The sequence below is a fragment of the Gorilla gorilla genome, chromosome 8 (assembly GCF_029281585.2).
Source record: "Gorilla gorilla gorilla isolate KB3781 chromosome 8, NHGRI_mGorGor1-v2.1_pri, whole genome shotgun sequence".
NCBI lineage: Eukaryota > Metazoa > Chordata > Mammalia > Primates > Hominidae > Gorilla > Gorilla gorilla.
Window position 1 is genome coordinate 46,306,889 of NC_073232.2, and position 12,961 is coordinate 46,319,849.

A 12,961-nucleotide genomic window follows, 5' to 3' on the forward strand; every position below is an offset into this window, starting at 1 on the left:
ATATCCATGTGAGTGGATCCAGGCAAGACCAGCAGAACCACCCAGCTGAGCCCAGCCCAAATTTGTCAACCCACAGAATTACGAACTAATACATGACTGTTGTGTTAAGGCACTAAATTCTGGGGTAATTTGTTTTACAGCAAAAGCTAACTGTTATATTCATAGATTTTTTTTTTTTTTTGAGATGGGGTCTTGCTCTGTCACTGAGGCTGGAGTGCAGTGGCGCGATCTCAGCTCACTGCAACCTCTGCTATCTGGGTTCAAGTGATTCTCCTGCCTCAGCCTCCCGAGTAGCTGGGATTACAGGCATCTGCCACCGTGCCTGGCTAATTTTTGTATTTTTAGTACAGACAGCATTTTACCATCTTGGCCAGGCTGGTCTTGAGCTCCTGACCTCGTGATCCACCCACCTCGGCCTCCCAAAGTGCTGGGATTACAGGCGTGAGTCACGCCCAGCATCATAGATCCTTTAAAAAAAAAAAAAAAAAAGGAACTCAAATACCCGTCCCCTTCTTTTCCTCTTCCTCTAGTTCTTCCCCGCAAATACTGCAGTTTTCAATCTATATATTTATTCTTGAAATGGGACTTCATCCTCATTAGTAGAGTGATGAGTAAAAAAAAAAAAACAACCCCCCCCCAGAAAAAAAGAAAGAAAGAAAAGAGACTTCACTGGGCACAGTGGCTCAAGCCTGTAATTCCAACACTTTGAGAGGCTGAGGCAGGAGGATTGCTTGAGGCCAGGAGTTTGACACCAGCCTGGGCAACATAGTGAGACCTCATCTCTAAAAAAGAAAGAGAAAGAAGGGAGGAAAGGAAAAGAAAGGAAAGGAGAAGAGAGCAGAGGAGATAAAAGAAAAGGGAAAGGAAAGGAAAGGAAAAGGGAAAGGAGAAAAAGAAAAAGGACTACCGTTGTCCAAGTTTTCCATGACTCCTGTCTTTCAACTCCCAAGGCTCTATATTCATTCTCTACCAGTTATTTCTTTAGCATCAGGCATTGAGCTGGGGGCTTTCACATAATTAATTACCTCTTAAATCACACAACTCATGGAATTTGGCAAGTGAGGAAACTGAAGTTCAGAGAAGTAAACTGATTTTTCTCCATTAAGAAGTTAAAGTGGGCCGGGCACGGTGGCTCATGTCTGTAATCCCAGCACTTTGGGAGGCTGAGGCAGGCGGATCAGGAGATCGAGACCATCCTGGATAACACAGTGAAAACCCATCTCTACTAAAAATACAAAAAATTAGCTGGGCATGGTGGCGGGTGCCTATAGTCCCAACTACTCGGGAGGCTGAGGCAGGAGAATCGCTTGAACCCAGGAGGCAGAGGTTGCAGTGAGCTAAGATCGCTCCACTGCACTCCAGCCTGGGCAACAGAGTGAGACTCCATCTCAAAAAAAAAAAAAGAAGTTAAAGTGCCCCCTGACCCAGCAAGCAATGTGCTTTTTACTCCAATGCAGTTGTAGCCCCAGCTATGTTAGAATAAAATCATTTAACTAAGTGGTTAAAAGCAAATTGGAACAATACACTCAGCTCAGATATTGGCAGTTCAATACTGGTTGGAGTTGAAACTTTACATGAAGAGGCAGGTTACTGCAAAATAGTAGTTCCAAGAGATTTTAAGTGTTTGTTTGTTTTTAAAAAAGGATCCATTAAATAAGTGGGGGAAATACTGCAGGACTTCTTCATAGCCTTTAATGAGAAGGGATGCAGTATTGTGTGTCTCTAAGAGGAAAGAAGGATGTGTAGCCTCTCTCAACTGTATTTGAGGACACAACATTTTCCCCAGACATCAGCTATTAACATCCAAGGAACTAGCATATCTGGAAATGTACTTCGGGAAATGCTATCCCATGGCACTAGTTCCTAATTCTTTTGAAGTTGAAAGCAACCTCCTCGAAGTTTTATGCTTTATACTTAAGAGGAAAATTAAAGACAACAGTGATTATTTATGTTTTGTGCTTGACTTTGCAAATTACACAACTTATTCTGCAATGATTGTCGAACAACCAGACTAGGCTATGATCACACCTTTTAGGGTCCTGCATGGGGTGATGGGCACACTTTAGTGACTTTGGGCCCAAGGGGATTCGGGACAACAGCCTCCAAGGACATGCAAAATGCTCATTACTCAGAAGGGCCTGGGTCACCCCAGCGGCTTCCTGTTTTGGAAATCCCCCGGAGAGCTGCCTCTAAAAGCCCTGCTCCTTCTGGCTTCCTTTCTGCAGCCCCCACCACTGCCCCCACAGAAGGCTGACTGCCCAGATCCTCTTCCATGCATCCCTAGGCCCATTCCTACCTTTGGTTACTGAACAGCCGTCCTTGCAGCCCCCACCCCAGGACTCCTGTCCTTCCTCCTGTCCCGTGCTCTCCCTGCTGAAAGGCTGCTCCTGACTACCAGCTGGGGAGAGTGGATGGCCTCATGATGACCTAACTGACCAACCACGGTGTCTATTACTGGGTGATTGGCACAACCATGCTGTGAGCCCTGTGCAGTCATTGAAGGTGATGTAGAAAGGTATTGAGTGTGCTGGGAACTGCTCTTCATACCCTGAGGCTCTGTCTGTGTGTTTGGGGGTGGAAGTGGGACATAAGTCAGGTTCTTTAAGTTCTGAGACTTCAGCAGGCTTTCTGGGCCTTTATCCCCATCAGTGGTCAGGGGAGCAGAGAGGTGATACCAGCAGGTGTATGAAGCCTATGGAACCCACAGAGGAACTATCTTCAGCCTTTAGAAGGGGACATCTGGGGAGTCCTGGGGACAATGGCCCAGGCCAGATGACAGAACCAAACTAGAGGGTCTTGAATCTGGCAAGTGGGTATATGCTACAGGAGAGGGTCACTCCAGGCTGGGGTCCCAGGGCTGGGAATACGATCAGGAGCTGGCAGAGCCTGCTACAGTTCTACTGTGTCCAGTGAGCGTTTTTGAGGCAACAGGCTCTGATTGTGCACTGCCCCTGGGTGATGGCTGGGTGCATGAGTTGGGGAAGGCTAGCGGGTCACTAAGCATAGGGGTGCTGGGCCATTTTATGATGTAATATGATGTACCCTCCCAGTGGGGAGGGTATGTGGGGCAGCACACACAACATTAAGTTCAATATAATAATAACTATTTCCCAAAACATATTGTACCTCCATTTGTAAGGATGAGGTCACACCTCTATAAAAGAAAATGGTGGAAGGGAGTTCTCCTCAAATAGAAACATGCAGATGTCAAGCCAGGTACGGTGGCTCACGCCTGTAATCCCAGCACTTTGGGAGGCCGAGGGGGGCAGATCATTTGAGGTCAGGAGCTCGAGACCAGCCTGGCCAACCTGATGAAACCCCGTCTCTGCTAAAAATACAAAAATTAGCCAGGCATGGTGGTGGGTGCCTGTTGTCTCACTCTGGAGGCTGAGGCACAAGAATCACTTGTACCCGGGAGGCAGAGGTTGCAGTGGGTCAAGATCATGCCACTGCACTCCAGCCTGGGCAACAGTGGAAGACTCTGTATAAAAAAAAAAAAAAAAATGCAGATGTTCATTCTTCTCCCATATGACTAGTTTCCCAGCCTGGACCCCAGGTGTAACTGCGCATCTTTTGGGACTTGTTCGTTTTTCGGCTGTGTGTGTGTGTGTGTGTGTGTGTGTGTGTGTGTGTGTATATATATGAAACCCTCAGAGAGTAGAGGCAAAATCTTCCCTCACCCTCAGAGGGAAAGCCTCAGAGACCCCCAGGGCCACTTCCCTTCCTGTCAGCGCAGGGCTGGCCCTGTACTTGGCATCCACCCTTGTAAGGTATCTGTCTCTTCTGGCTGGCTTTCTCTGTCAGAATTTTTTGGATTGCTTGATAGTTTATTATACCTAAAAAAAAGCTTTTAATCTTTTTGGATCCACCTAAATCAGTGCTGTGAGGCAGGGTGTGTAGCTGTTTGTATGCCCAATTACAAATGAGAAAACAGGTTAGACTATTTCCCCAGGTCATTGAGGGAATTAGCAGTAAACCAAGACTGACAGTAGTGATGATTCAAGAGGTCCCAGAGCTGGGAGGATCTTTAGACATAATTGTGTCCAACATCCACATGAGTGGATAGAGAAACTCAAGCTAAAAGGGTGGTGTGTTGCTCACGGCTATATATTTAAGTTTGTGTCCTCTTCTATTTATGGGCTGTATTGCACAATAAAATGTTTTCTATATGAAAAATATCCTGTTTAATTTTCATGTCTATGATGATTAGTGAGGTTGAGGATATACAGTTCTGAAAATTTCCTGTTTCTATCCTTTGCACGTTTTCCAGTTGAGAGATTCTTGTAAGTAGCCAATGCCAGGTGGCTGGCAGGCTGAGAAAATGCCATTCACACCTCTTATCTCCACAGGAGAGGGGCCCTTCCAGATGAGGAGACTCCAGGCTGGTCTTGCAGGGCTTTTTTTTTTTTTGTGGGCGGAGGGGGATGTGGACAGAGTCTCTGTCTGTCACCCAGGCTGGAGTGCAGTAGTGGTGCAATCTCAGCTCACCACAACCTCTGCCTCCCAGGCTCAAGCGATCCTCCTGCTTCAGCCTTCCAAGTAGCTGGGATTACAGGCACCCACCACTACACCTGGCTAACTTTTGTATTTTTAATAGAGACGGGGTTTCGCCATGTTGGCCAGGCTGGTCTTGAACTCCTGACCTCAGGTGATCCACCCGCCTTGGACTCCCAAAGTGCTGAGATTACAGGCATGAGCCACTGCGCCGGGACATCTTGCAGAGCTTTGACAGAGGAAGAGTCTCAGAGCCATCTGCCTGCAGGGGCTGGCCTTGTTGGGGTTCAGCCAGGCATTCCGGGGAAGCAGCTGGGGAGCACTGGCTGATGGGATGTTGGACCAGGCCTGCCTGACTCACACTGGAAGAGGTTGGATGCCCCGGTGCCCGGGCATCATGCCCCGAGCAGCTCCATCTGTCATTCAGGAGGGCAGGGCAGCTGCTCTGGGAAAGGTTGGGTGCTGCTGGGGGAGGGGAGCCTCAGGGAAGTCAGCTGTGCTCCCAGGGCAGTCTGAGGGTACCAAGGATAGAGTACTAGGGGACACTGAAATGGGGTCTGGATTTGAGCCTGTGGCTATAGAGGAAGGTGGGCAAAAGAAGGGCTGGAAGGCTTTTACATTCAAAAACACACATGGATCTGCTGGTTCATGAGCAGCAGTAAACGAACCACAGTGTCTGGCCATGTGCTGGTTGCTATGGGACGCCAGCAACCCTTAAAGGTGGATTTCACAGTTTGCAGTTGACAAAGCACCTCCACCTCATATATTAGAGCACTTTCCAAGTGCAGATTTACTCGGAGAGTGCCCCCTTCCTTGCTGGATTGTCAGCACTGTGGGTGGAAAGAACCATCTTACTTCCAGATGCCACCCCAGTGTCTGGGTGCCTAGGGGTGCTGGACACAAGTAGGTGCTCATTAAACATGGAAGCCAGCTGTCCCCTCAGCCATGAGGGCTGACTCTCTGGCAGTCACACCTCAGACTTCTGGCAGCTGAAGACTTCTGCAGAATTCAGCAGAATTCTGTCCTTCGCCAGGCTTCCCCTGAAATTCAGTCAACATTTGATGACAATCTTGTTGGGTCTCCGGGAGGCGTCAGTTCTCTGCTCCCAGACTTTCTGGCTTCCTCCTACTTCCTATATTTTCCCTCAGGGCATTTTAACTTCCTCGTTCCTGTTTACTGAGCTCAGCTCAGCGGCAGCACCTACTTTCTATCTTACACACCCAAATCCCTCTCAGCCTTGTTCAGAAAAAAACAGAAGGCGCTTCATTAACAAAATATAATCTTCTGTTACAACATGTGTCGACTGAACCGTTGTTTTTCTTTCTCATGAGTCATCATAACCACTCTGTGTGGAGAAGAAGACAGGAAGGATTCTCCCAGGTTTACCCAGGAGGAGACAGTCTCAGATTTTTTGCCCAAAGTTTCTCACTCTGCCAGAGCAAACGGCCCTGAGCATTTCACAACGACTGCAGAGAAACCAAGTCAGCCTTGAATTCCTGGGGGATAGAAGTAAGGGGGCTGGGTAAAGACCACTGCTGGGGGCTGCTGAAAAATTCACTGTGGGTGCACAGTTTCACCTACTATTTAGTGGTTAGTTATAGTGCAGTGTAACTGCTGTGAGGGTACCTTGTAATTAAAGTCAGCTGGAGCTAGAGGGGTCATAGACTTCTTTTAGTAAAGGATCTAAACTCCCTCCAATTTCACTCTCTCGGGAAGCCACGTCAACTGCCCCCAGAACGTCCTCTAACTTAGCATTGCTCATATGTTTTTAACATTACCCGGAAATGTATGATATACTATAGCACAATGTGCATGCGAATCACGCAACTGAGCCTGAAACAAACTCGCCCTTACCATGTGATGCATTCTTTTATTTCCTATACCATCCTTTTGTCTGAACTCTATTCACAACCCACTCATCTAATTCGATCAAACTACTGACAGAATGCCTCCAGAGAAGCCTTGCTAGGCCTGTTTTGGGAAACAGGAAAGATGCACTTGGATTTACAACATCTGTTTGTACAGCAAATATGGAGGCATTAAGCAACAGTCAAACCTATATAAATATGGCTCCAGTGATCCTGAAAGTCCCATGATGAAGCGTTAAATGCCAGTGTTCCTCACCTCCCTTACCCTGTCAGTTCACTCACTCTTTGGGTAACATAATCAGGAAGCCCTGAGGCGCAGCTGAAGACCAGGAGAGCCCCTACCTCTCCAAGGACAAGAACAGGTTTGGGGCTTCTGTCTCCTGAGCGAGAGCTGAAAGGCCAGCAGAGAGAAGGCATCAGATGGCAGGGAATTTCTGGTACCTGGAGATGACCCCACCAGCAGAACTCTTCTCTGGGAGGGGCTGCTTCTGCTGCAGGCTGTGCGTGGTCCTTGGGGGCCTGCCCTACCCACCTGACGTCTGTGGAGCAGGGGAAACTGCACTTGCTGACTGATGGATCCTAGCTGGCTGTGAGACTCTGAGGACAAGTGGGATGGAGAGAGTGAAGAAGTGACAGTTTGCCAGACCCTTCCCTCGCCATGGGCCCAGGAGAACACAAGGTAAATGATCTTCCAGCACTTACTGGTTTTGCCCTACTCTAGAAATATCAACAGCCTTGTCCCTATGGGGAACCAAGAGGAAAAAAACATGAGCAAGTAAAGAAAAATCGCACCTGTTTAAGAAGACTCGGTAACACGAAGGAGGAAGCCCCAGGTGAACTAGTAGGAAAGGCAGAAAAGAACCTCAAAGAAAAAGGAGGGAAAAGGGTATGGGAACTCTCAAGATGTGATCACAGCACACTCAAAAAGATTCTTGCAAACTAACATACATGACTTTCAAATACAGCGATTCATTAGAAGACAGTAAATGCTGGGAATTGAATCAGTGGTCTAGAAGATATTGTGAGAGAGACATCTTGCAGTATAGAGCAAAAACACAAAGAAGTGGGAATCTGAAAGGAAAGAGAAGAGACGTGGAGGCGAAATCCAAGATGAAGAAATGTAGCAGCTGCTGTTGGCTGGCTACTCAGCCCCATTTCCATCCATTCCCTTCTCTGACTCCACTATGGAGACTGGAAGAGTAAAATGTACTCATTATCACCTCCCCTTGCTGGATGACACAGTTCTGGCCAATGGGACATAAGCTTCCAATAAGATTTTCTGGGTTTTTAAAAAATATAAAATGCGACCGGGCACAGTGGCTCACGCCTATAACCTGCAGCACTTTGGGAGGCCATGGCAGGCAGATCATGAGGTCAGGAGTTCAAGACCAGCCTGACCAACATGACGAAACCCTGTCTCTACTAAAAATACAAAAATTAGCCAGGTGTGGTGGCATGCGCCTGTAATCCCAGCTACTTAGGAGGCAGAGGCATGAGAATCGCTTGAACCTGAGAGGTGGAGGTTGCAGTGAGCTGAGATTGTACCACTGCACTCCAGCCTGGCCTACAGAGAGAAAGACTCCATCTCCGTAGCTCAGCCAGGGCTATGTGCTCCACAGAGCTGGTGGGAGCCAGAAACAGATGGGAGCCCCACCTCCTTCCGAGCTGGCGGGGTGGGAGCCCTGCCATCCCAGGCACAGCTGCAGCTGCCCAGCCACAGCTGCAGACCCAAGCATCCCTGCACTCTCAGGGGCCCGGGAAGCCCCCTGCCCTGCAGGCTCTGAAGTGCCTGCTCCCACTGCCTGGCGTCTTCCTGCTCCCAGTGCCTGCTCCAATTACGGAGCAAAGTTCTGGCCAAGCCCGGGTACTCTCGTGACCCGGCTAGGTGTGCGCATGCTTGGATGGTGCTGATATGCCAGCCCCCTGCCACCTCAGCCCCCTCCGGACTCTGGGCACAAACAAGCCTGGGAGGGAGGCTGAGGTGGGGCTGAGTGTGGCTCAGCATGGGCCTGCTGGCCTGCCAGGCCTCGGCAGGAACAGCCTGGGTGCCATGGATGACATGTAGGTGGTGGCAGGAGGCAGATAGACTCCTGGGTGGAAAGGGACAGGTCCCTGGTGAAGCCCCACATTCAAGCCATGGACGGCCTAAAGTATAGGGCCAGGCTGTCAGTTCTGGGTAGAGTCGACAGCCCAGAGCGAGAACGTAGTGGTGTTTTTTCCAGGCCCACCCATGGCCGCCCATGAAACAATCAGCACACACTTCCTCCCTTCTGAAGCCTGTAAAAACCCTGGACTCAACCAGACTCACAGAGACATCGGGACAACCTGCCTATGGATAGGAACTACCCACTCCAGGTCTCCTCTCTGCTGAGAGCTGCACTCGTCAGGACAACCTGCCTGCAGAAAGGAGTTACCCACTTTAGGTCTCCTGAGAGCTGCACTATTGCTCAATAAAGCACCTCTTCACCTTGCTCACCCTCCAATTATCCATGTGCCTCATTCTTCCTGGACACAGGACAAGAACTTGGGACCCGGCCAAATGGCAGGACTGAAAGAGCTGTAACACAAACAGGGCTGAAACACACCCACCCCCTGGATTGCCACATTGTGGACCACGAGAAGGAGAGAAGAGCTGCAGCCCTTTGGGGAGCTCAGACCTAGGAGCTCCCCAAGCCAGGGCTGTGACACCCTGTTTGGGGCTCTGTGGTTCCTGGCATTCCCCAAGCTTCCGGGCACCACTGCATTCCCAGGTGCCCACACTGGAGGCCACTTGTGGTATGCCTGGTCCAGCTGCAGCCTTGCAGGGAGCCAGCACCCATGCTGGCACCTGGAGCTGCCCACCCCACCAGAGCTGGCATGCCTGGCTGTGTGCAGTGGCCAGACCCCATGCTCACTCACTCATGCACCCTTTACCGCTCTGTGCCTGGCTTGCCCTTGGTAGGGATCCAGGCCAGTAGCGCAAGTCAAGCGCAGCCTGCCAGGCCAAGTACATGGAAGGAGCCCAGTGGGCCCAAGCAAAACTCAGGCAAAGGCGCCACCGGCCACAGAGGTTTCCGGTTGGCGAAGCGGCACCTTCAAGGATCCTGTAACATGAGCCACTGTGTCTGGCCCCAAATGGCAATTTAAATCAGAGCAGAAATTTCAAGATGGGGGAAGACAAAGAGAAAACAGTAGTGAGCAATAGACATAGTTAAATCTAAATGAATGCTACCGATATGGTTTGGATTTGCGTCCCTCCCCAAATCTCATGTCAAATTGTAATCCCCAGCATTGGAGGAGGGGCCTGGTGGAAGGTGATTGGATCATGGGGGAGGGTTTTCCCCTTGCTGTTCGCGTGATACTGAGTGAGTTCTCATGAGATCTGGTTGTTTAGAAGTGTCTAATACCGCCCCTTCATTCTCTTCCTCCTTCTCCAGACATGTAGGACGTGCTTGCTTTCCCTTTGCCTTCTGCCATGATTGTAAGTTTCCTGAGGCCTCCCCAGCCATGCTTCCTGTACAGCCTGTGGAACTGTGGGTCAGCTAAACGTCTTTTCTTTATAAATTACCGAGTCTCTGGTAGTTCTTTATAGCAATGTGAAAATGGACTAATACAGCTACCATAGGACTCAGCAATCCCTCTTCTGGGCATATACACAAAGGAAGTGAAATCACCACCTCATAAAGATAACTGCACTCCCATGTTCATTGTGTCATTATTCACCATAGCCAAGATATGGAAACAACCCAAGTGTCTGTCCACAGATGAATGAAGAAAGAAACTGGTACATGTATACAACATATATATACACACATATATTCAGCCCTAAAAAGGAACAAGATCTTGCCATTAGCCGCAACATGGATGAACCTGGAGAATATTACACTAAGTGAAATAAGCCAAAGAAAAATATTACATGATCTCACTTATATATGGAGTCATTTTAAAAACTGAAATATACAAAGATAGAGAACCAGACAGTGGTTACCAGGAGCTGGGAGTGAGGGAGAAAGAAATGGAAAGACATAGGTAGAGAATACAAAGTACTAGACTTGAGGGATGAAGAAGTCTAGAGATCAAATGTAGGTAGATCTAATAAAATGTAGATCTAATTTTATTACTTAGAGCTCTAAGTAATAAAATTTTACAGTCAATGAGATTCATGCTAAATGAGTAGATGTAGCTGTTCTTGCCATAAAAACAAAAAGAAAGGTAACTGAGATGATGGATATATTAACTTGCTCCATAATAGTAACCTTTTTATTATCTATATGTATCCCATAATATCACCTTGTATACCTTAAATATACACAATAAAATTTATTTTTTTAAAAAAATCTAGGGCTGGGCATGGTGGCTTATGCCTGTAATCCCAGCACTTTGGGAGACCAAGGCAGGAAGATCTCTTGAGCCCAGGAGTTCAAGACCAGCCTGAGCAACATACCAAGACCTCGTCTCTACATACACACACACACACACACACACACACACACAACAAAAAAAAAACCTAAATGGATTATGATAACATGACTGGGTATGAGATGTGTGTGTGTGTGTGTGTGTGTGTAGATATAGATATGTTTTTAAGTGAGAACTCTCGGAATAAATAATCCATATTTAAAAATACTCCAAGACAGCTGAGACCAAGGGCTGAAGCTGGGAGACTGAAAAAATATAGACCACTGGGGCACTACTCATTTCTCCAGCTCTGATCTGCTGTTGTACCAGGGGTCTAATCGGGCCTGTGTCTGCCTCCTTCTTGAATAGCCCAGAGAATTCATCTAAACAGCTTCCTACAGCAACTCCCTACTCCAGGGGCCAGACAGAAGTTCCAGACCAGTGTTGTCTCTGGGGACACTGACACAGCAGCCAAGTTGATTGGTGCTGGGGCAGCCACAGTTGGTGTGGCTGGTTCAGGGGCTGACATTGGAACTGTGTTTGGCAGCTTGATCATTGGCTATGTCAGGAACCCACCTCTCAAGCAGCAGCTCTTCTCCTATGCCATTCTGGGCTTTGCCTTGTCTGAGGCCACGGGGCTGTTCCGTTTGATGGTTACCTTCCTCATCCTCTTCGCCATGTGAGGCTCTGTGAGGATCACCTGCCTGTCCCTGCTGCTGCGACTCCATGCCATTCCTGGTGCTGGGGTGTGCTAAGCTTTACCATTAAACACAATGTTTCCCTAAAAACAAATGAACAGGCCTGGCGAGGTGGCTCACACCTGTAATCCCAGCACTTTGGGAGTCTGAGGCAGGTGGATCATTTGAGGCAAGAGTTCGAGGCCAACCTGACCAACAAGGTGAAACCCTATCTCTACTAAAAACACACACACAAAAAAAAAAAATTAGCCAAGCATGGTGGTGCACACCTGTAATCTCAGCTACTAAGAAGGCTGAGGTAGGAGAATTGCTTGAACTCAGGAGGCAGAGGCTGCAGTGAGACGAGATCATGCCACTGCACTCCAGCCTGGGCAACAGAATGAGACACCATCTCAAAAAATAAAAATAAAAACAAACAAAACAAAAAAATACTCCGAGACTAAAGAAGTTAAATGATATCAATGAAACCCAGGGCCTTAAGTGGAGAAGAGGAGAGAATAGGGAACACAAAACTTTCTAAAAATTTTACTTACCTTGAAAAATAAAAAGTAAGTAAAATATCTTATTCGGGAAAATGTAGCTATTTAATTTTTATGTATTATTAGAGAACTAAAACTTTAAGGTGGTTAGAAACTCCAAAGCAGGTATTCTAGAATTTGACCAAGAAAAAAAAAGGAAAGAATGAGATAAAGAGAAAAGAACCATGTTGCACAAAATAAAGTATAAATGTAAAACATGATGAAAGAAAGAAAAGTATTTCAGTTACTACAACAAATATGAATGGGTTTATGCACCTATTCAAGAGATTGTCAGTTGCATTGAAAAATAATCTAGCTATATGTGGTTAATGTAAGATGTACCAAAAACAAAGTGAAAAAGGAAAGTTGAAAATAAAGGAATAGGCAAAGAGATACCAAGCAGCCTACGAAAAAAAATCAGAATCACAACATTAGTATCAATGTGACAAGATAAAATGCCTGAAAAGGCCATGCATGGTGGCTCAGGTCTGTAATCCTAGCATATTTCAAGGTCAAAGCAGAAGGATTGCTTGAGCCCAGGAGTTTGAGACCATCTGGGCAACATGGTGAAACCCATCTCTACCAAAAATACAAAAGGTAGCCAGGCATGGTGGAGCCTGTAGTCCTAGCTACTCAGGAAGCTGAAGCAGGAGAATCGCTGGAGCCCAGGAGGTGGAGGTTGCAGTGAGCTGTGATCGCGCCACTGCACTCCAGCCTAAGTGAAGAGTGAGACCCTGTCTCAAAAAAAAAAGAAAAAAGAAAAAAAAAGCAGAAGAAAAACAAAAGCATGAAACTGGACGAAGTATATTATGTAACTTAAAAACCTTTGGAAAAGCAGCCATGGCTGAAGCCTGTAATCCCAGCACTTTGGGAGGCTGAGATGGGTGGATTGCTTGAGCTCAGGAGTTTGAGATCAGGCTGGCAACATAGCAAAACTGTGTCTCTACAAAAAATACAAAAATTAGCCGGGAGTGGCAGCATGCATCTATAGTCCAGGAGGCGGAAG

The 12,961-nt window shown here is 47.5% G+C and overlaps 1 pseudogene; it reads left to right on the forward strand.

The window, feature by feature from the left end:
* Positions 1-7,968: 7,968 nt before the first annotated feature.
* LOC101131390 (ATP synthase F(0) complex subunit C1, mitochondrial-like) lies at positions 7,969-11,422 on the forward strand (annotated as a pseudogene).
* Positions 11,423-12,961: the final 1,539 nt, after the last annotated feature.